At 38.2% G+C, this 20,722-nt stretch overlaps 1 protein-coding gene across 1 annotated transcript in view; it reads left to right on the top strand.

Annotated features, from left to right (window-relative positions):
* LOC134530257 (A disintegrin and metalloproteinase with thrombospondin motifs adt-1-like) overlaps nucleotides 1-20,722 on the top strand; it is a 128,979-nt gene that overhangs the window by 946 nt on the left and 107,311 nt on the right. The gene's annotated exons all lie outside the window — the stretch shown is intronic.

The following is a 20,722-nucleotide window of genomic DNA, read 5'->3' on the forward strand; positions in this document are numbered from 1 at the left end:
TTTTTTGCACTCATTAATTCAAATATGTTTATTACTTTAACGAACAGATTATTTTAACTATAACTTTCATACATGTTAGCTATTCAACTTCTTCCAATCTGTGTTATTCTGTTAAGGATAGGACGATGATAGGAAAAGTATGAAACGAATGGGAGTGTTTCAAGTTTAATGTGCCTCGAAAAAGTCAAATCGATGGTTGTTCCAATCGAGTGTAAACGTACGATCGTAACGAGACAATGTGCGTAACGGGAAAATGAGTCATCCTTTTTCGTGCGTGCAGCCGGCGTTAATCGATTTATTAGACGTTGTCACGTCAAAAATAATCTCTTCTTGAATATTTATTTTATACCTGTGTCAATTTTATACCTGTTTGGAAGTACACCACATTCTTGAGAGTCCCGTCACCTTAAAGGGCCATTTCGATAAATTATTCCGGCTCTATAATTTCGTTCCTTTGCTTATGATTTCAAGTAAATTTACAATCAAAATTTTTTTAATTGTTTATAAATGATTTTATAAATATGAAAAAAGTCGTATATTCAATGGTATCGAGAAAATTTAACTTTAATTCTTATTTCAAACTTAGCATGAGCTTAAGACATGTAATCGTGTGGTGAACGATATGAGTTCATCGTTTCTACGTGGCCTCTCCTACAAAGCATTTTTCTGTTTTGAAAATAGAATTTAAAAAAATAAATAAAAATAAGTTTACACAAAACGTAGGAACCTGTGTGTTTTTCGGGGAGATGGAGACGCCAAATTATTATTTTTACTATGAATTATTCCCTAAAAATAAAGAGTTTCATTACAAAGTCGACATACCACTCGTTTGCATGTTTTAGTTTTCTGCTAGGAATGTACATCCTTGACTGGATTCAAATCACTGGAAAAAAAATACAAAATTATAAAGCAAAATATTTAAGGAAACCACCTCAATAAGAACGTGACCGAGCGAATATTTAAAAACAAACTCGTCTTCCGCAAAGGTGAGGATGGTTCCCATGGCCCCCAAATTCGATTAAGGGTCCTGGACCCCCCTTCCCCCTCCACAATTTTCCAGACACGTGCTACGTTATAATTGCATGGTTATTTATTACCTACACTCTTTTCAGAACGCTATTTAACCTGAAAATATATGGTGTAATTGTGGTTACTATTTGATAAGTCCAAACATAGCTTTATTTACAAAGTTGTTTTACTTCAAAATAACTACGAGTATGTATATTTATTTCACACACTTTTTAGCAAATGGGTAAACGTGGTGGACGTGCTGTGAGCCGGTGGGGTTTCACGGTGTGGTACTGTTTCCTCCCTCTCACCCGTGCATTTCGCCGCTGCTTTGTCGACTTTGCCTCCTCAATCGTCTCCAGCGACGAAGATGTCGACCAGCCGCCATATCTATTGAATATCAATCCTGACCAATGCGTCGCTGAGGGTCTTAACAAAAAGTAACTTTCTATTGTCCACAAGAGCAATGTTACTTGCACTGGAGGTTAGCTACGTGGAGACTGCCTGGCCTGCGATAAGGTTCCATGGGGGGTTGGGGTGATTATCGCTACCTACTTCGAGCTCATAGCAACATTGAATATATATATAACTAGATAATGCCCGGCATGCGTTGCAATGCCTCAATCAATTTTTTTTTTGTAATTTTTTAAACATATACTAAGCATTTCTCTTTATCTCTCTAATTCTCTATCTCTCTATGTATATCTCTATAACTCTCTCTATCTTTCTATTTATATCTCTATCTCTCTATATATCTTTCTAGCGAACCCGACAGACATTTTCCTGCCCAAATGTACTTTTTGTGAGATATGGATATGGCGGTAAGTATTTCTACGCTGGACATTTTGTATCTTCTCATTATACATACCCCTCCTCTTGGGCACGCCACTGCCGTTACCAAAAACCTTTCCCATGGTTACGCAGAAGGCAACAACAATGCAAAAGCCCGTTGCCATGGAGGCTAATTATCAACAATGCTTAGTTTTTTTGCTTTTAAAGCGTGTATTTTTAGTTTTTCTTAGCTCAGAATCGAGATAAAATATCCAATTGTGAATCTAAACCATCCTCGAATCCCCGTGAACTCACACACAAAATTTCATCAAAATCGCGTACAGACAGACAGACAGAAAAAGTACTGTTTGATTATAGTAAGATAGATAGATTATTCTTACATGTTCGCATCCATGCAGTATATGAGAAATCAGCATGCATAGCCCCACACCTATAACTATACGTATCTGTTGCCCACGACTTTTTCCGCATGGAATTTTGTATTATCTTGCACCATTTAGAAATTTAAACATTATAACATAACAGTTGATACAGTTGTAGTGGTTTTCTTATGTTCACAAATGATAATTTTTCTCACCTCTATTTCAGTCTTTGCAATAAAAATATGTTACTACCTAAATTTTGAGTAAATATGTTTCTACTTTCAAATGTAATGACGGGAAGACACTTCATAAAATGTCTTTGTAAACCACATTTACTGTTTTTTCCGTCTCGAGCTAGAATGTAAAGATTGTCTGCATTACTGACCCGCGAGCAAGCTACATACATTTCAGAGAGAGAGAGAGAGAGAGAGTGAGAGAAAGACACCTATTGAATGTCTATCTAACTAATTTTTTTATGAGAGCATATTTTCATTAAATAAATCATGAAATCATTCAACGATAAAAGCTGTTTATTTAATTAAGCGGACGGGTTCGCTCCAAGGAGAAAATTGACGCGGCGAGACCTCGTGGACATAGAGAAATGACACACACTCACTATTTGTGTGGCTATGAAACATGATTTTTTTTCTGCAATTTAAATTGTAATATACAAAAAGGGTATTGAAAATTGAAACAAATATGGCGACGCTATAAACTGTCAGGATCTTTATTTTTTTCTTACTCTACTTAGTTCCTTACAATAGCAAAACTTAATGGCTTCTAATAATGCGTTGCAATTTTTGCTTTTAAAGCGTGTTTTTTTTTTAGTTTTTCTTAACTCAGAATCGAGATAAAATATCCAATTGTGAATCTAAACCATCCTTGAATCCCCGTGAACTCACACACAAAATTTCATCAAAATCGGTCCAGCCGTCTAGGAGGAGTTCAGTGACATACACACGCACACAAGAAATATATATATAAAGATTATTATCGGAGCACCACTACCAAGTACGAGGCCTACACAACAAGAATCCAGGGCCTTAGAGGAAACCTCAGCTTGAATCTGTGTGTGAATGTGCGAGTGACTAGTTTTAATGTAGTAGCACCTTCCCCCCCCCCCCCACGGTTTTGATACTACGTATTTGCTGAATGTTTAATTACTTTCCTTTTTATGTATGTCTATGCTTAATTTTTGATTACTTTAAATTAGTTATGGTTGCATTTTTTTTAATAGTTGATATTTGAACATTAAGTTAAAATTTTAATCTGTTCTCTTAATTTTTAGTCAACATCTGATTAATTTTTAATATTCCACTATTTGATGTAATTGCAGAGAAGTGGTTCAGTGTAAGTGCCTTAAGTTCGCCACCAATAAAGACGATAGATGAATACTCCGCGGAGGCAGGAACAGCGCCGATGCGCTGGGAGAAGGAAGTGGACGAGACTCGCTGAGCGGGCAGGTGCTGCCCGGCCGAGCGCGGCGGGAACGTGACGGGAAGACGAGCACCGCGGCCCGGGAAAGTAGCGCCACCTGGAGAGGGCTCGTGTCGCCCCGGTTGGGGCCGGCAGGGGGCGGTGCTAAGTGCCGAGTCAACACGCCCGCCCCTGCCCCACATACGGCTTCTGCGCGGACCCCGGACAGCTCTGCGCCTAGCGTCAGGAGGTGTGACAACTGCAGAAATATTTTACAAACAAACCGCTAAATTATATAATTTTTTTTTGACGTGACAACGTCTAATAAATCGACGAAAGCCGGCTGCACGCAAGTGTCCCGTTACGCACATTGTTTCGTTACGCTCATTGTACGCTTGCGCCGCATCTATCTCTCTTCCACTCGATTGGCCTATGCGTCCGAGGAGAAGAACGACAGCGGCAGCACACAACTTACATCTACACGTGAACTGTTTTGTCGACTGTTTGTAAAGTGAAGTGAAAAGTTAATGTGGTTTTCATTGCTTATTACAACAACGATTTCGGCAATAAAGGTTAATTATTCTTGCATTCTAAAAATCTGATTACTAGTGTAATTTCAAGTATTTATTCTTTTATTATTAAAATAAAAATGATTCAATTTTATTCAAAAAAGTATGCAATAATTTCATCAATGTTTTGTTATGACGTTGTCACGTTAAACTATCGTCCGTAAACCGACTTTACACACAACCAATTTTTTCTGCTGTCAAATGATCCACTTATTTTTTAAGAAATTTAAACTACTGGATGTTTCATTTCCCCACCCCCTTTCCCCTCAAAATCTGAATAATGTTTTAATTAGTTTGTCTCAGAGATGAGAAATTTATTTTTGTTGTCATGATGTTGGTACCACAGCTTTATTGCTCGCACTGGGACTAACGTCTTCCATCTATCGGACTGACGTGAAAGCACACAAAAATCTCGGAGCTGCCCGGTGTTAGTCTCCAGCGTATAGGCCCGAGGGTTTGCTACAGTGCATTATGCAGCAAAACGGTCTCCGAATAGCTGCTTAATGAGACCATTGCTAGCTGCAGCTGGGCTGTCTCATAGCAAGTGCTGAGTGCCAGACAGGAGCATACTCCCGCCGGAAGCACTACAACCTCCAGTTTCGAATATTCAGAAGTTAGGTTAAGAGTTGGTTTACTGTTAAAGGATACTATGCAGCTAAGAAGCTTTGGTTGAAATGTATCACGTGCTCGGCCATTATTGAGAAGTTACCGCCTAAGTAAATGTTCGAACAGGACTCCAGCACCAAAGACCAGCGCAACCAATGAGACAAGGCCAAACATGACTGGTCGATACAGGAGCCTACGACACGAAAGCCGTTCTCTGTTATGTCATAAATGCAGATATTAGTAAGTCAAAGAGGAAGGGTACCACCTTGTGGAACACCAGAAATAGCCAAGTGTAAATCAGAGTTCATATGTTGTATCGATACGTAGAAATGTCTGTTATTTAGGCAACTAGATAACCAGTTTATGAATTTGTCACTTGGGCCAATTCTAGTACATTTAGTAAGAAGAATGTGATAATTGACAGTATCAAATGCTTTACCTAAATCAAAATAACAAGCATCGACCTAAACAATTGTAAGTACTTGTGATTAGATAGGTTTAAGACATGATACTAAATTGGTCTTAGTGGTTTTTACCAGTTATAAAACCATCTATTTTTCAAATAGAATTCAAGATATTAAATATTATTCTATCGGAAACTTTAGCGAATCTATTAAAAAGCGATATAGGAATATAGTTAGAAAAATTTAACCTGCTACCTTTCGCTACAGAAGAGCCCTTGGAGTATACTTAAAGAGAATTACCACCTTCTAGATCTCTGTTGATTTGTGAACCCTGAAGATGCCAGCTGCAACGCAAAGTGAAACGTCGGTGTGACCTATCACTTCGACGAGATTCATCGTTAAAATTAAATTGAGTTATTTATAATGGCCTTGAAAGCCTGCAATATACTTTGTTATGTAACTGCTCTTAAATTTGAACAGTTTTCAAACATACTTCAAGTGGAACCAACTGTCACCCACAAAGCATTGCACGATGTTTCGTTATTTTAATGATTCTTCAGATGCGGAAGATTGATTTAAAACATTTTTCACTGTATGTCATAGAGAAACCACAAGAATGGACAAGAAGAAAGAGTTATTCACCAACATACAGAAGGAAAAAAATGTCAAAATAGGCCGATGTGAAAGGAAGAAATAAGTTGGAACAAATATAGATCACAGGACATACATAAAGAGAAATCAAGTAATGGCGTATGTCCATAAGAATGTTTTCAATCATCACGCGATGTTTGTGTTCGAACACTGGCAATCGCAGGAAGATGTATTTACAAACACGGTTGACAGGACAAAAAAATGGCAGAAGGATACGCAGAGCGTCTGTACTACTTTCGAGAACCGTCAGGTTTGAGGTAAGTCACGTGACACAAATTGTAGCTACTCGTCGGCGAATAAACTCTTTTGCGCGAGTGAAAGTGACGTCACCAGCTGGGCGAGTGTCGGTTACACACGATGTTTAAAACTAGCTTACTCGCTCATGAGGGGTTCCGTGAAGTCAGAAGTATATTCTTTAGTCATGTTGCTTTCTAGCTGTTTTAGATTCAGTCTTTATTATTTTAATTAAAATTGAAAGGAAACAACAATATACATTTTTTTTTCGTAATTTTTTTTTAAGTTATTTAATACTTCAACGACCAATCAAAACACATCAATGGCAAACGAGTCGCGATAAAAGCAGTCCAGTCTTCGACTTTACAAGCTGGTCGTAAGTGAACCACTTGGATTCCAACTCGATTCTCGTAAATCGAGTCACGTGAGTGATTAAGACCGTTTCACGGCCTTTTATAAAATGAGCGTAACGCACCTACAGATTTAGCGCGTAAGGTACCCACAAGGACTTAGTTACTAATAGAACAATCAAAAACATATCTCATAGTTGACGTATTTGGTACACTGTTGAAGTTATAAAATCGCGCCCGAGTTTCAATTCAGTAAAGGCCCGGCCACGATCAACGTAAGCTATTCAAAAGTACAACACAGTATTATGGTATTACACATAATAGTTGCGCTCCGTGTAATTCGATCTGACTATTTACATTCGTAGATTGCGATAAGTCACTCAGACCCGATAATAGTAAAAATCAGAGATTGCTCTATGTTTACATCATACTTAATAATATGTTATTACTAAAACCGTGATATGTCTTCGGCCAGTCAGGAGCTCTGAACGTCATACTAGTCATCATTTGAAAACTTATTTAAACATCTAAGAAAATGCGTGAGTTCACTAGATTGGGCCAAATATTCTTTTCTTTTATTTATTATGTTCACACGATGGAGTTAAGCTATAAATATCACGATTCAATTTCCGAAGGAGAAAAAATGTATCTCTTATTTAATTTTGCAGTTGATGTTATTCTGTTAAAACAATTTTTTTTTACTTTTAATTACATTCTTCTAAATAGAGCAGTATTAATTTTTTCGACGGTAGAAACAACCAAAATAAACAAAGGATTGATTTATGTACGTTTATGTGCGTTGTAGCCAGGCCGCTGGCTGTGCTAGTTCTATGTTGTGTAAGTGCTTATCACTACAACAATACATGTGCTCAGGGGCGCAAATATGTAGGATTCCGTAGAGGTGTGGCAAGGGGCGCCCGACCCGAAAGTTTTGACTTGGGGTTAATCGACACAAGTCATCTGTGGATAGGGTGCTTGTATGATGTATAATTCCCATATGTCTAAATGTATGCAATCAGCATAAAACTATAACATGTAGAAAAGGTTGTTCCATAAAACATAAATGTTGATGTTTACGTTTATCGTCCCCGTTTCACAGTCACGTTTTTGCAAGCTCAGGAAGGTCCCCTCAGTGAGTGGCTGATTTATTTATTTATTCAGTTTTTGATCTGTAGATCCCATATGGAGGTAAGGACTCCGGGATATAGAACAAGTCAATTAATACAAATATATACATATATACAAACATACTGTACAACCACAAAAACTAAATATTACAGAGTACTTTTACATTTCAAAAGTAAGAAAGAGAGAAGAAAAAAAAACATGGGTACATAAGAAATGGTATAAACTCAAGTCTAAGGCTCAGAGCGAAGAGTTAGTTCACAAAACTCAATATTTTTCTCCTCGTTTTGTGATGGATTTAAATAATATTTACCAGAGTTTAGTTTTCTTATCTGTTATTAGGTCGAAGAATTCTATCAGAGAGTAGGAAGGATGTTCTAACAGAACTTGTTTGATTGTTCTTTTGAATATAGATAAATCGGTATTATGTGTGACATTTTATGGCAATAAGTTGTAAATTTTTATGCCTATGTAATTTCGTTAATTCCAGGGGGGCCCGGGCCACCCCCCCTCCCCCCGGGATCTACGACCATGCATGTGCTTATACTATGTTGATTGTGTCCGGGCCTTAAGTGATCATGTGATCACATAACGAGACAAGTGCATTCAGATAAGTTTGCATTATATTTAAAATTTATACATTTATTAACGTTAACGAAAGTACGTGTCTGCTATAGTGCAATTTGTAAACAAAGGCACGCGTCGTTGTCAACATAATTATTTAATTTGAAATTTCCGTAAGCCAACTGTACGCCAATTACGGAGCAGTTTGCAGAATACAAGACTTAGTTTGTGTCACCATTAGTCCGTGTGACGCACCAGTGACTACGACCATCGGGGAAAAAAAAAAAGGATTTCTGGTTGACTGATGTCAGGCAATAAACAAAGTCCGTTCAATTTCTCGTAGCACTGCGTGATGGACTGATGCACGGAAAGACCCCAGGTGATGAGATTTCAAGTAGTTTTCGTTTGGTTTATAGCTATTTCAGCTCCAACTCGGTGATCATAAATCATTGGGCACGTCGAAGGTTGGACGTGAAATTCGATGACTTGTGGCCTTGGCTACGCGCAGTCTTGGGCCGATCAAATCATTAAATTGGCTGCTGGCTTTTGTGATTCAGTCATATTTTGTTTTATCAAGGTGAATCAACGTTTTTGGGACAAACTTAAAAAAAAAAAAAAAACAACCAAAAAAATAACTCGTAGTCTTTAATTGCGTACAATTTTGTACTCACCCGAGATGGCAAAAATAAAATGTAATTTCGTGTTTCATAACGTCTTGCCAAGGCCGGGCTTAACAAACGACGAAAGAAACGCAAACACGCAACACGAAGTGTTGCAAGAAAACCACGTTAATTGACCAAATTTATGAGTCGCAATTCATCGTGTGCCATGTACAACTTAAAGTTGTTTAGCTAGGAAGACGAATTTCCCTTTTAAAATTACTGAGCGTAAACATGATGCAAACACGAAAAATACCTACAGCTAGCCAAAACACTGTACGCTGAAAGTTGGCCAACCTAGCGTTGCGTATTGCGTGTAGTACAGTTCATGAACGAGTACTTGGAGTCGGATACACTGCGTGTATTGCATTTCCAACCTTTTTTTTCGCATGGGTTGCGTAGTTTATAGACACGATTTGAAAACGTAACTTTTAAGATGATTGATATAATTTTTCTTAAAGTATTTATTCAATAATACTGATCATTTGTGTCATAATGAAATATACAAATTTAGCTTCCTAACTTTTCTGAAGCAGTCATGGTTTGCTATCAATAATCATCTTCTCGCCTGAAATTGCCGAGAGAAAATTATTGAGTTTCACTTGAGGACTACAAACGCAATGAATTTGGATGGTAATAGTTACACGAGTCCACAAACGCTGGCTTTAAAATGTGGCCAAAACATTACACAATGTCCTGTCAAACCATAAAATTGTAATAATTCAAAATTAAGTCTGCATATCTTGACTAGATATGTATACGATCTCTATTTGGTAGGGTTCAACTACTCTTAAAATATATTTTTTACAAGTGGAAAACAGGTCTGGAAAGGATTGTCCAAATAATTAAATACAGTTTTATTTATTAGCTAAGCATGTAAGGTATCGTAAAGTTCTCATCAGGCAGGATATAGCTGTATTATTTTTAATATTTATTTTGCTGAATTATAATAACGCAAGAAGTAGTCTAAGTTGGCAGTTTCCAATAGCTCTTGCTCTGGGTCTAATAAAAAAAAACAGTGGGTGCTAGAAATATGTAATTATTGTCGATTGTAGGGGATATTCTATGTTTAGCAACAGTTAGTAAGAATTTTTTAATATAAAATAGATTGTAAGTTACTAGCAATCATCATGATGTGGCGCGGATCCTTCGGTGCTAGAGAACTATTCGCACTTGCCCGGTTTATTTATTTTATGTTCTCAAGATGTCACATTCACCTCAGTAGTACGATAGTCGTGTTTCCGACGAATCCACAGTCTTGTGAGCGGTCAAGTGATCAGGCGCGAAGGATCAGCCTTGTGACGGTGTCAATCAGGATCTGTGACAGCATAGAGCGCGGTGACGGAGTGATTAAGTAAGTCACTTGATTGAAATTCAGGTGAACCCCGAGTTAAAAACCCGGTCCTCTCATTCGGTTTTGTTTTCACCAAGGTTGGGCTCGAAACTAGACCATAGCAAATTCCTTCCCCGATAGATATCTGTAAATCGGGAGCATAAGACACTATGTCCACTTTTGAGCAAAAATGCACTTTCAACCATGAACTTGACCACCGTTTGACGTTCTTTCTAGTCGCATACCACACTAGGATCTACGATATATCAAAAATTCAAATATTTTGGGTGGAAAATAGTTCAGTAAATAGTGAGGTATTAATTAAAATTATTTGAATTGCTCTGTTGAACAATATGTTTTTTGTGACATAGTGGCTTATGCCTCCGAAGTACAGACGTACTAACTTGAATCTGTTAGTTTTTTTGTTTCTAAGAATTAAACTCGGAAACTATTGGACCGATTTTATATATATATATATATATATATATATATATATAAACTCAATGTTATAAAGCTACATTATTTCAGATGTACATTGAATATGTTTATTTTCTAAATGAAATTATTTTTCCGCAAGGTATCGCGACATTTATTACTAAAAATCGAGAAAAATGAACCAAACTTACTGCATTCTTGGTTTGGGCTAATCAAAACTTTACAGATATCACAAAATAAACATGGTGCGTCAAAACGTGGTGCACAAGTGCGCTCGCAGTATTCTGTATTATATACCTTTCACGTATATATGTTGCAGGTGAATATAATTTTGGGATCTTAAGACAGCCTTTTTGTAACTATCTTGGCCATCACATCGATACAGACGTATATCCGATGTATGTCATATGATTCCATCTCTAACGAACCCACTGTATACGCATTTTACTCGTGGCAATGGGCGTAGAACCAGGGGGTTGGTAGGGAAGGGGTGTTTTCAGAGGGGACCCGGTCTCTCTGAATTTATAAATAAGCCTACCATCACTAGGTGGGGTGTTTTCAATTTGTTTCATGTATTTATTTTTACCACAAAAATATATTTTCCCTTCCTTAAACAAAAACTGTATCTATTTTTTTTTTAGCAAATATGTTATTTAACATTTATAAATTGTACGTGGAAATATTTTACTTTCCACTATTAATGGTCAGTTATCATAAATTGCGCAAACATATGCTACGGTGCTCTGTTTACCTGCAGTGAACACGACGCACGTGGAAAATAAGTGTACGACCTACGAGCACCTTAGGTGTCCATAGATGACTTAAATGTCGGTTGACCACGTGCGCAGAATCCTCAGGCCACAGATATCCCACCCCCTCGCGCTTCCATTCCACTGCTTGCGACTGCCAAGCCTGATTCAACAATGATCTGTCGCGTCCATCCGTCCGTCAGCAAGCCGGGCGCTTCACAATGATTAGAGACCGGAAAAATTCGCGGATTAATTTCACGATATGCTAAAATCCAAACAACTGTACATTTATATTGCTTCTGTGATTGACTTACAGTTTATCTGAAGGACTTTTAGCCAATGGGAAACCAGCCAAAAAAGTATCGAATCGCAAGCGTCCCAGTTGACAAGTGTCACGAGTCAATAGCCAATGAGCAAGTGGCATTTGCCTGAGTATGTAGAGGGTTGTGGAGTCTATCCTAGAGGTCATCGAAAGCGCGAATTTTTCCAGTCTCTAACAATGATCCGTCGCGTCCGTCACAACATGTTTCTACTTGGAAGCTGCCAACAACTATTAAGGCTTAAATTTTTGGGAAATATATGTTTTAAATGTTTAACAGTTTGACGATCATGTACGCTTAGAACTGATGCATGATTAAACAAACTTTAAACATTTATTTTAATATTATTTTCGAGTTACTGTGCATTATTAAATTACTTTTGTGTCTCGGACAATGTTTGTTTCAAATATCAAACTTAAAACGTGTTCCTTTCCAAGTTAAAAACACAATTCGGAAGCACCTTGACAAATAAACAAAATTAAAAAAAAAGGTTATTTGTAAAGTCGGTTTAAGGACGATAATTTTACGTGATAACGTCATAAGAAAACATTGATGAAAAATTGCATACCTTTAACCTGTTTGATATTATAAGTAGAAGATTTTCTCGCACGTTGGTTGGCCGGTTCTTGCCTCACGCTCGGCTCAGGCGGAACGTGACAATGAGTCATGCTTTTTTCGTGCTTGCAACCGGCGTTCATCGCTATTTATAAGACGTTATCACGTCAAAAACTTTTTAAAAATAATGTCAAAGCTTTTCGCGCAAATTTTTAGTTAAATGATTCCATCTGTTCGCCCGTCGAAAGGTTTTGACGGACGTGTGGAAATTTTCTCGGGCCATCTGATTGGCCGCGGACGGATTCGACGGATCAATCGCGAAAGCGCGGGGTTTCTAAGAGAAGCATGTTGCCAAATGGCCTCGCGCGTCCTCGCCGGATTAGCCATGCGCGCCCACGGACAGCTCCACTTTTCCTCCCCCCTCCCACCCTCCCCGAGGGCATGTTTGGCAACACCGACCGACATCTCCGTTCGACGAACGCTCTCTGCCTCGCGGCCGCGCTCCTGGCGCGCTGTTCGCCGTCAGCCTGCTGACTGAGCCCCGAGGCAAGTGCGGCGCTCGCTGGTGTTCCCAGGGTCGTAACTACAGGAGGCAGGCGGGGCTTGTGCCCCGGGCGACACATTTGGGGGGTTGAAGGGGGGAGATAAACTGGCAGCGTAATAACCATTATAAATATTTACTTGAATATCATAGTGTTGGAACACGAAAAAAATGGTTGTCTGTAAAGTCGGTTTACGGACGATAGTTTAACGTGACAACGTCATAACAAAACATTGATGAAATGATTGCATACTTTTATGAATGAAATTGAATCATTTTTATTGAATTATAACTATTTTGTATGGATACAAAGGAGTGAAATGAAATCTACTATTTAATTGATAATTTTACTTTTATTTGCACTCATTAATTCAAATATGTTTATTACTTTAACGAAGAGATTATTTTAACTATAACTTTTATACATGTTTGCTATTTAACTTCTTCCAATCTGTGTTATTCTGTTAAGGATAGGACGAAGATAGGAAAAGCAGGAAACGAATGGGAGTTTTTGTGGGAGTGTTTCAGGTTTAATGTGCCTCGAAAAAGTCAAATCCATGGTTGTTCCAATCGAGTGGAAGAGAGATAGATGCGGCGCAAGCGTACAATGAGCGTAACGGGACAAAAAGTAACGGGACAATGTGCGTATTGGGACACTTTTTCGTGCGTGCAGCCGGGGTTTATCGATTTATTAGACGTTGTCACGCCAAAAAATGGGGTGTGGCTGTGTCATGGACATGGCCGTGTGTTGTACGTGAATACGTGTACGTAACAGGTAATACTTTTTTTTTTGCTTCAATGAACGCAGAAACCATAGACGAACACACACACACAAACATCAGACTTATGTCCGAATGTATTGCTTGACAACCGTCGTAGTGAAACGTGCACTAGCTGCAGCCCAATGAGTCTTCGTGATCGACGATCGTACACAATCGATGCCTGCACAATTCCGGCGTCGATAAAAAAGCGATTTCATCATCCACTTGCATAATTTCAACCGCCCCAGCTGCAGATGTACTGGCACCCTCGTTGATCCGCTCGGCCGCATTCATTCTTTAACGTTCCCGGCACTGCTTCACTCGGTCATATGGTGTTTTATTGGTATCATTCGATTGATTTTGGGAGGCCCTTTCCAACCGTGTACGATCTATGTATTTGGATTTAGCTTTCTGACGTGTATAGGCCAACATTATATATTTTGATTATATATATTTTTTATTTTAACACCATATATATTCACTGTAACTATTTTGCACTAATGTTATATATACGCAATCGATAGATTTTCACGAGAGATGATAGATATGTAGCTGCAATACCAATCCGTATCCCCCGATTTTATCATTCGTTTTTTGAATTGCCTCCCACTATGGAAGCAATTTTAAAGACGTGTTCACGTCAAAAAAATACACGCATGTATGAAGTTGCTTGGCTTCTGGGCTGTAGCTGTCCTGATGATGGCGAATGCAGCGTCGACCGCAACGTCGGCGATATATTTGCCTTGGATGCGGCTACAACCCAGAAACCAAGCTACTCCAGACATTGGCCGCGAAAACCTGCGATATTTATTACTTACATGTATGTCGTAAAATATTTAAAAACTGGTATTTTTCGCGTACTGTCCAACTTTCTATGTATACAAAAAATTAAATGACTGCAAACAAGACGATTTATTTGAAACAAAAATATTTGAAACAGTGGAATTAATATGTAGTGGCGATATGAGGTGTTGTCGGGAAAGGTTTTTGTTTGGTTACTTTAAAAAAAAAGGGGGGGGGGGGAGGCCAAGAAGATTTATTGCCCCGAGTGGAAACTATCTAGTTAGTGCGTGGTTCGATATAGCCTCTAAGATCAAGGCTTTGAACTAATGCGCAGTCTTCTCATCGTTCATGGGGCAACTATGACATAAGAGTAGTAACCATAACATGATATGGCGTGAAAAAGAAAATAAAGATGTATTCCAAGTCCCTTAAATGCTTTCAAGAATTTATACCGGGAGTTTCATGCCTGAAAAGTATGAAAACATTAGTTTTAGTTATTTAGACTCTTGTGAAATTACAGTTTAAAAGACGAGATCCGAAAAAAAAACTAACAATCCGACCACAGCGTATTCTTAAATGATTTTAGTAAACAAGACACCACTCGGATATCTTGGGCAGTTCTTTTCTGACGCTCTTCACACTGTTTGTACAGTCAGGCTGGGGCTTTGAAGTCCTTTCACATGAGACGGTAAAGAATGTTCCATTTATTTATTTATTTTTGAGAGAGAAAAAAAAGAGTGCGAGTGAGGAGCGTGTGTGCATTGTCGTACACTCTCACTTTCGCACACACATACTCACTCACACACTCTCTCTCTCTCTCTCTCTCTCTCTCTCTCTCTCTCTCTCCTCCGAGCCAGGCCTGGAGAGAGGAGGCCATGTCGAATTTCACAGCCAGAGAGACCCACTTGTAGCGGGTCGGTACACGGTCAGGTAGGGATTGCCTTGAAAAGTTAAGAGTCGATTGAGTCTTGCTAATCGCTTCAGCCGCACGCATTTATTTGATCTTACATATATTTCAATCTTTTCGTAAATTTATACGATTTGAAACAAATAAATTCGGTATGGCTTTGATACTATTTATTTCGTAATTTTTAATGAAACGTGGCGCAGTGGAAAAATAAAGAGCGTACCTGAATCCATACTGGCACTCATTCCCCGGTGGTTTCTCTAAATCACTGCATGTGGATGCTGTAATCGATTGTTCCTTTATTCATGCACAAGGCCACTTCCTTCTACAATTTCCCTTATTTGTTCTGTCTTGTGTTTCCGTATACAACGACCTTCGCTATCGATGAGACGTTAGCTTCTTTACAAAAAAAGAAATCTAACCACAGTACGGTACATTATGAAAAAAAAAGTAAATTGTGACGCTGATGACTCTGTCCTTTGTTCAATGCCGAGCTTTCGTGACGCCGAGTAATGCCGCAGTTTTCTTCTCAAGGTTCTTCCGCGCCGGCTCAACAATGTCTTCATATTAATAGCAACGTCGTGAGAAACGCAGAAGTGCCTATTTTGTTTTTGGGCGGTGACGTTTCAGCGTGCACGACTTCCAGCTTTGGGGTCGTGGGTTCGTTGCCTGCCTTTTGGAATTGGTAATTTTGTAACAAGTTTGCAAGATGTACTCCACTAAGCTTCATGGCACGATAAGGAGGCGTCTGTGTCCTCTTAAAGAAAATACACATTTATTAACATGTTTACATATCTACGATGTTCTATTTTAATCAACCGAAAAACCGCGTTGTAGCAGGTAAAGATTTATTTCGTGTTGATTTACCACCGTGGTACGTTAAATTAAATTACATGCAAATTTAGATATACCTCTCGAGATGTGGATTCAAAAAACTTACGTTGCACGTATGCTCCAAAAGCGAGCTGAGGTAGGTACGTTACGACACGTTATAATACGAGTCTTTTGAACATTCCAAAACGTTAACAATTTTCAGTACATTATTGAAAGTGGAAGGTGTATTAGATGAAATGTACCGCTGTTGCGTGAGGGAACTAAGCCTATTTGACGACTTGCAGGCGAGAAACCTTGTCTCTGAGCAAACTTCAAAGCACAAGCAACCACAGGTCGAGATTACCTACCTACCACGAACGAGGTCGGTCAAACTGCTGTCGGCCGGATCGGTTGTCGGTGTGACGACATGCCCCGCTCCTGCGTTATTCCCTCTCCCCTCCCCACACACACTCATCCCTGTTACTCTTGTTTGCGTCACCCAGCCTGGTTCGGCGCAACAGTGTTGGGGCGCGACCGCAGCGTTCCACATCGCGGACCCGGTGGTCGAGGGGGTCTCCCGTCGTCGCGAGGCCTGCCTCAGGGGGGGTGGGGGGGGGGGGCAGGCCTATACACCGCGTTCCCCCCAGTTTCAGTACTGAGGGAACCCTGCGTGCTTGGAAATAATAATAGATAATAATAATAATTTATTTCCCTTTTTTTTTACACTTTGTTAACAATATTCACTTAATTAACCAGGAAATTTAACACTCACGAAAGCAAGCTTGTATGTGAGTGCATCTAGTCACTTCAAATTACATGCGGTATTTTGAATATTGTAAACATTTGTAAATGTATAATATCTGAGAAATAAATATATAAAATATAACCTAAGAAGTTTTACATTAGTTATATAAAGATTAAAGTTAAAAAGTCCAAAGGTAAATCAGAAAACACTTTGCCGACAACAAAATAATTGGCGAATGACGTAAATCCTACAACAGTTAAAAACACGGTGAACAATGAAGGATATTAATATTGTAGGAGTTCCTGTTGGTACTAAGAGTATAAGTTTTTTTTTTCTGTATTAACTATAAGTCCATTATGATTAAAAATCCTATTAATTACAATATTTATTGGAGTAAACTTATAATAAAAATAATGATGGCCACCCATTTTTGGCGTGTCATGTTTGACCCTTAGCTGTAATTGATTATTCATAAATACCTTTAACAAGTACTCCCCTACACCCTACATAGAAATTTAAAAACAAAAGTACACGTAATAAACGTCAAAAACTCAATGTAATTTGCCTGACAAGAATGCAAAACGCACGAAATACGGTATGCCTGCTGGGTCGTGGTGTACCAAAGGAGCAGAAATGCGTGCAAACGCGATAATTTAATGAAGACACAGAGTTATGTAGTTACATTAAATGGGTTGGGTAAAAAAAGAAAGAGAGAATTAAGAACCACTTCAACGGTGCGCTACCTTTCACTCTTTCGGTGAACTTTTCGCAGGCTCGACCACGATCGCCAATACAGACATCGCCGCGACTTCGATTGACACGTGCGCCAGACTTCGTTCGTGTCACTAGACAAGGCGTACGAAGCTCGTATTGCACACTGACGATTCGTCTGTACCAACATCAGAATGTCATTCATATTCAGAGCTGAAAAAAAAATTATATATATAATATGATTTGTGAACGAACTGTAATTTCACATTCTTAATATGATTATTTCAACTCGTGTAACATTTTAGTGTTGAGAAAACCATTTTACAAATTTTTTTAAAAAATTAAGGTGCGAATCAATCTGTATGCTATACACGCCGCCAAGGAGTATCACTCCCAGGTAAAACACGATTCATAATTTTCTCTCTGAAATCGGCCACAAACGATCCTGTCACTACCAACCACACAGCATAAATCCAAATAACTTTTTTTCCCCCCCAAACGATATCAGGATCTAGGTCACTTTCTTCATTTCTCGGGGTCAGGACTAGGTCTATTTTTCCGTAAGTATGTTGATAATCACGAAAAAAAAATTTAAAGAATTTCTGAAACGTTGGTGGTTCCCCGAGAAACAGGGCCGGATTTAGAGGTCTGGAGGCCTCGGGGCAACAGAGGAGCGGAGGCCCCCTGGCCCCAAATTATTTTACAAATAAAATGAACAATTTTTTTCAGTCGAGTTTTCCAATAAATAATTTATTGTGAAATCAAGTAGATTCTCTTAGTATTTAAAAAAACATACATAAATATAATCGGAGACAAGAATTAAATGAAATTAAATTTTAGTGTTAATGAATATTTCTGTTAGTATTTAACAATAATATAATCATGTATGTACAAAGTACTGTAGGTAAAAATAAAACAGCGAAAAAATAATATCAAAGGAAAAGATGTTTACTAGTGTTTACTTGTCGGAATTTTAAAGATTTTTTTTTCCGAAGTGTCTATTGTGCCTCCGTTTGTGGAGGCCCCGGAGCTTTCGCCCCGATTGCCTTCCCCTAAATCCGGCCCTGCCGAGAAGTGCATGTCGTGAACATCGGAGAAAACTTCCGTGCGTGAAAGTGATGCCATTGGTGTTATTTACATATACTGTATGTATAATTGCGATGCCACGCAACCCTAGAATGTCATGTTTATTGCATGCTGCCTATGTTAGCTTCTGGCACTTGAGTGTGCATTTAACAAAGACTGCTTTCCCTTTGAGAGTTCCGACGGGACACCACTTTGTTTTCGTAAATTTCTATGTACTGGCTAACAGTATTTTATGGAAAACCGATTACACATAAGTGATAAAAATATACACGTAAAGATAACGAAGGTTAATAGCCAAAAATGTTTTCACTGCTGTAATAGCTCCTTCGTAAAAAAAACCTTAGGCAATTGGTTGTTAATTTGTAACTATGATATTTATTAAAAAAAAAAAAATTCAAATTATTTTTTCAAGGATGCGTAGCTTCCTTATGAAAAATGTATAAAGGAAAAAGTTATAATATTTTGTCTTATTTTCTCGTAAGGTATTGTCGGTGTTGTTTACGAACATTGTGTAACTAAAAAAAAAGAAACATAAAGCAATAGTTTTTTATGTTTATTTAGATTTTACATTTAGATCTACTCCATGGTTTTATAAAAGTTATTTAATAACGACGTATTTTCCCAGGTGAACGGTTTCTTTAATTCGTGTATGTGCAACGAAAGATTGTTTTTTCTTCTTCGAAATTCGATACATTTCGCCCTTGCTTTGAGTCATTTTAAAGTAAACTTTCAGACATGAACTTGAATTTAAATTACAGGAAAAAACATTTAAATGAATTGTGTAAAAATTGGCTATCTGTTCCGGAACGCCAGATAATTTTTCAAACCATTGCCAAGTTAAAACATTAAAAATAATATGATCTAGTAATAAAATTATATAGTTTTGTTGAAAATATAATCTAATTTAATTTTGTATTTCAATGGTTTCTCACGATGCGATGGCATTAATTTTTTGGAACGGAGGCAGGGGGTGCTGTGCCCGAATGAGAAAACACTATAGATGTTTTCGTGCTATCACTTAAACACTAATTTTGTTTCACACAAGAAAAAAAAATTCTTTTAATAATCTTTTAATTCAGTTTTAGTAATTTTTTTTTTTTTTAAAAAAAAGGGGGAAACACCCAAATTTGCGCATTATATTCAGTTTAATCGAAAATAAAAATTTGAAGATAAAACAACAGCATATTAGGCCATAGTATTATGAATTAAAAACATTTCAAAATATGTACGATACTGTTTTTCAGCTAACATACGTCCATTGGCATTTTGGCGCGAGATTCCTCTCTGCCAAGGCCGGCCTCGAACCATTGACCTTGAACCCTGAATAAGCACTTTTACTATAGGTCATGACCAAATCGTTCACAGTATTCTTGATTTGTGTTGTCGAGTATCTTCGCATTTAATGACCTTTGTGGACTATACTTTAGGTCCAATTAAAAAAAAAAAAAATAAGCGAGCAGGCGTGCGGTCTTTATGTCGTGCCGCGAGAAACTGTGAGACTCCAAACTGCGACCCCGTAATTTCATCGTTGAAAGGTGCGTTTGAAAAGCGCACATCTTGGATGGTTTCGTAGATATCCAGTTGCTGGCCAGTTACGGTGGCGCATAAAGGTTCGACGAAAACACGAGATGTCTTGAAAACAAGCCACCACCGCATGGGGTGAAGATTTATAGAACAGTTTTTGTAGTTTCCAAGAAAACCGTAAGTTTCAAACCTCTTACGGGCAATTACCGTGGCTCGGTCACACAACGTCGTGTTGATTATTTTATATTCTTGTCGTTTCTGTTGATTTAACCAGTTATTAAGTAAACGTTATTTTTAAGTTGTAAAAGGTCGGGCAAGTGACCACAATTATGGACACTTGCTTGATATATTTCCTGTTGAGAAAAATTGAGATGGAAGTAAACATGCAAGATCAACATCGTGAATTAATTTAAAAGAAAAACCAACAATGTAATGAAAGAAAATCGAAAGAAAACTCCGCGAGCGACACCGAGACTTTAACGACATCGTACGATCACTTTGGACGGGAGGGTTTCCGTACAAGCTAGTTGAGTGGAGACTGTTTTCACAAAACCTAATAAAAACTAAGGTACGTTGTACAATGGCACGGAAAAGGCAAACGGCACACGTAAATGTTGACGGATCTCGCGGAACATTTCACTGTCGCGTCTGCTGCTTCCACAAATGCACGGAAACGTAACAAATAGCAACCAATGAGATTTCAAGCTAAGGTTCCAAAA

Source organism: Bacillus rossius, chromosome 3 (genome assembly GCF_032445375.1).
Source record: "Bacillus rossius redtenbacheri isolate Brsri chromosome 3, Brsri_v3, whole genome shotgun sequence".
Classification (NCBI taxonomy): domain Eukaryota; kingdom Metazoa; phylum Arthropoda; class Insecta; order Phasmatodea; family Bacillidae; genus Bacillus; species Bacillus rossius.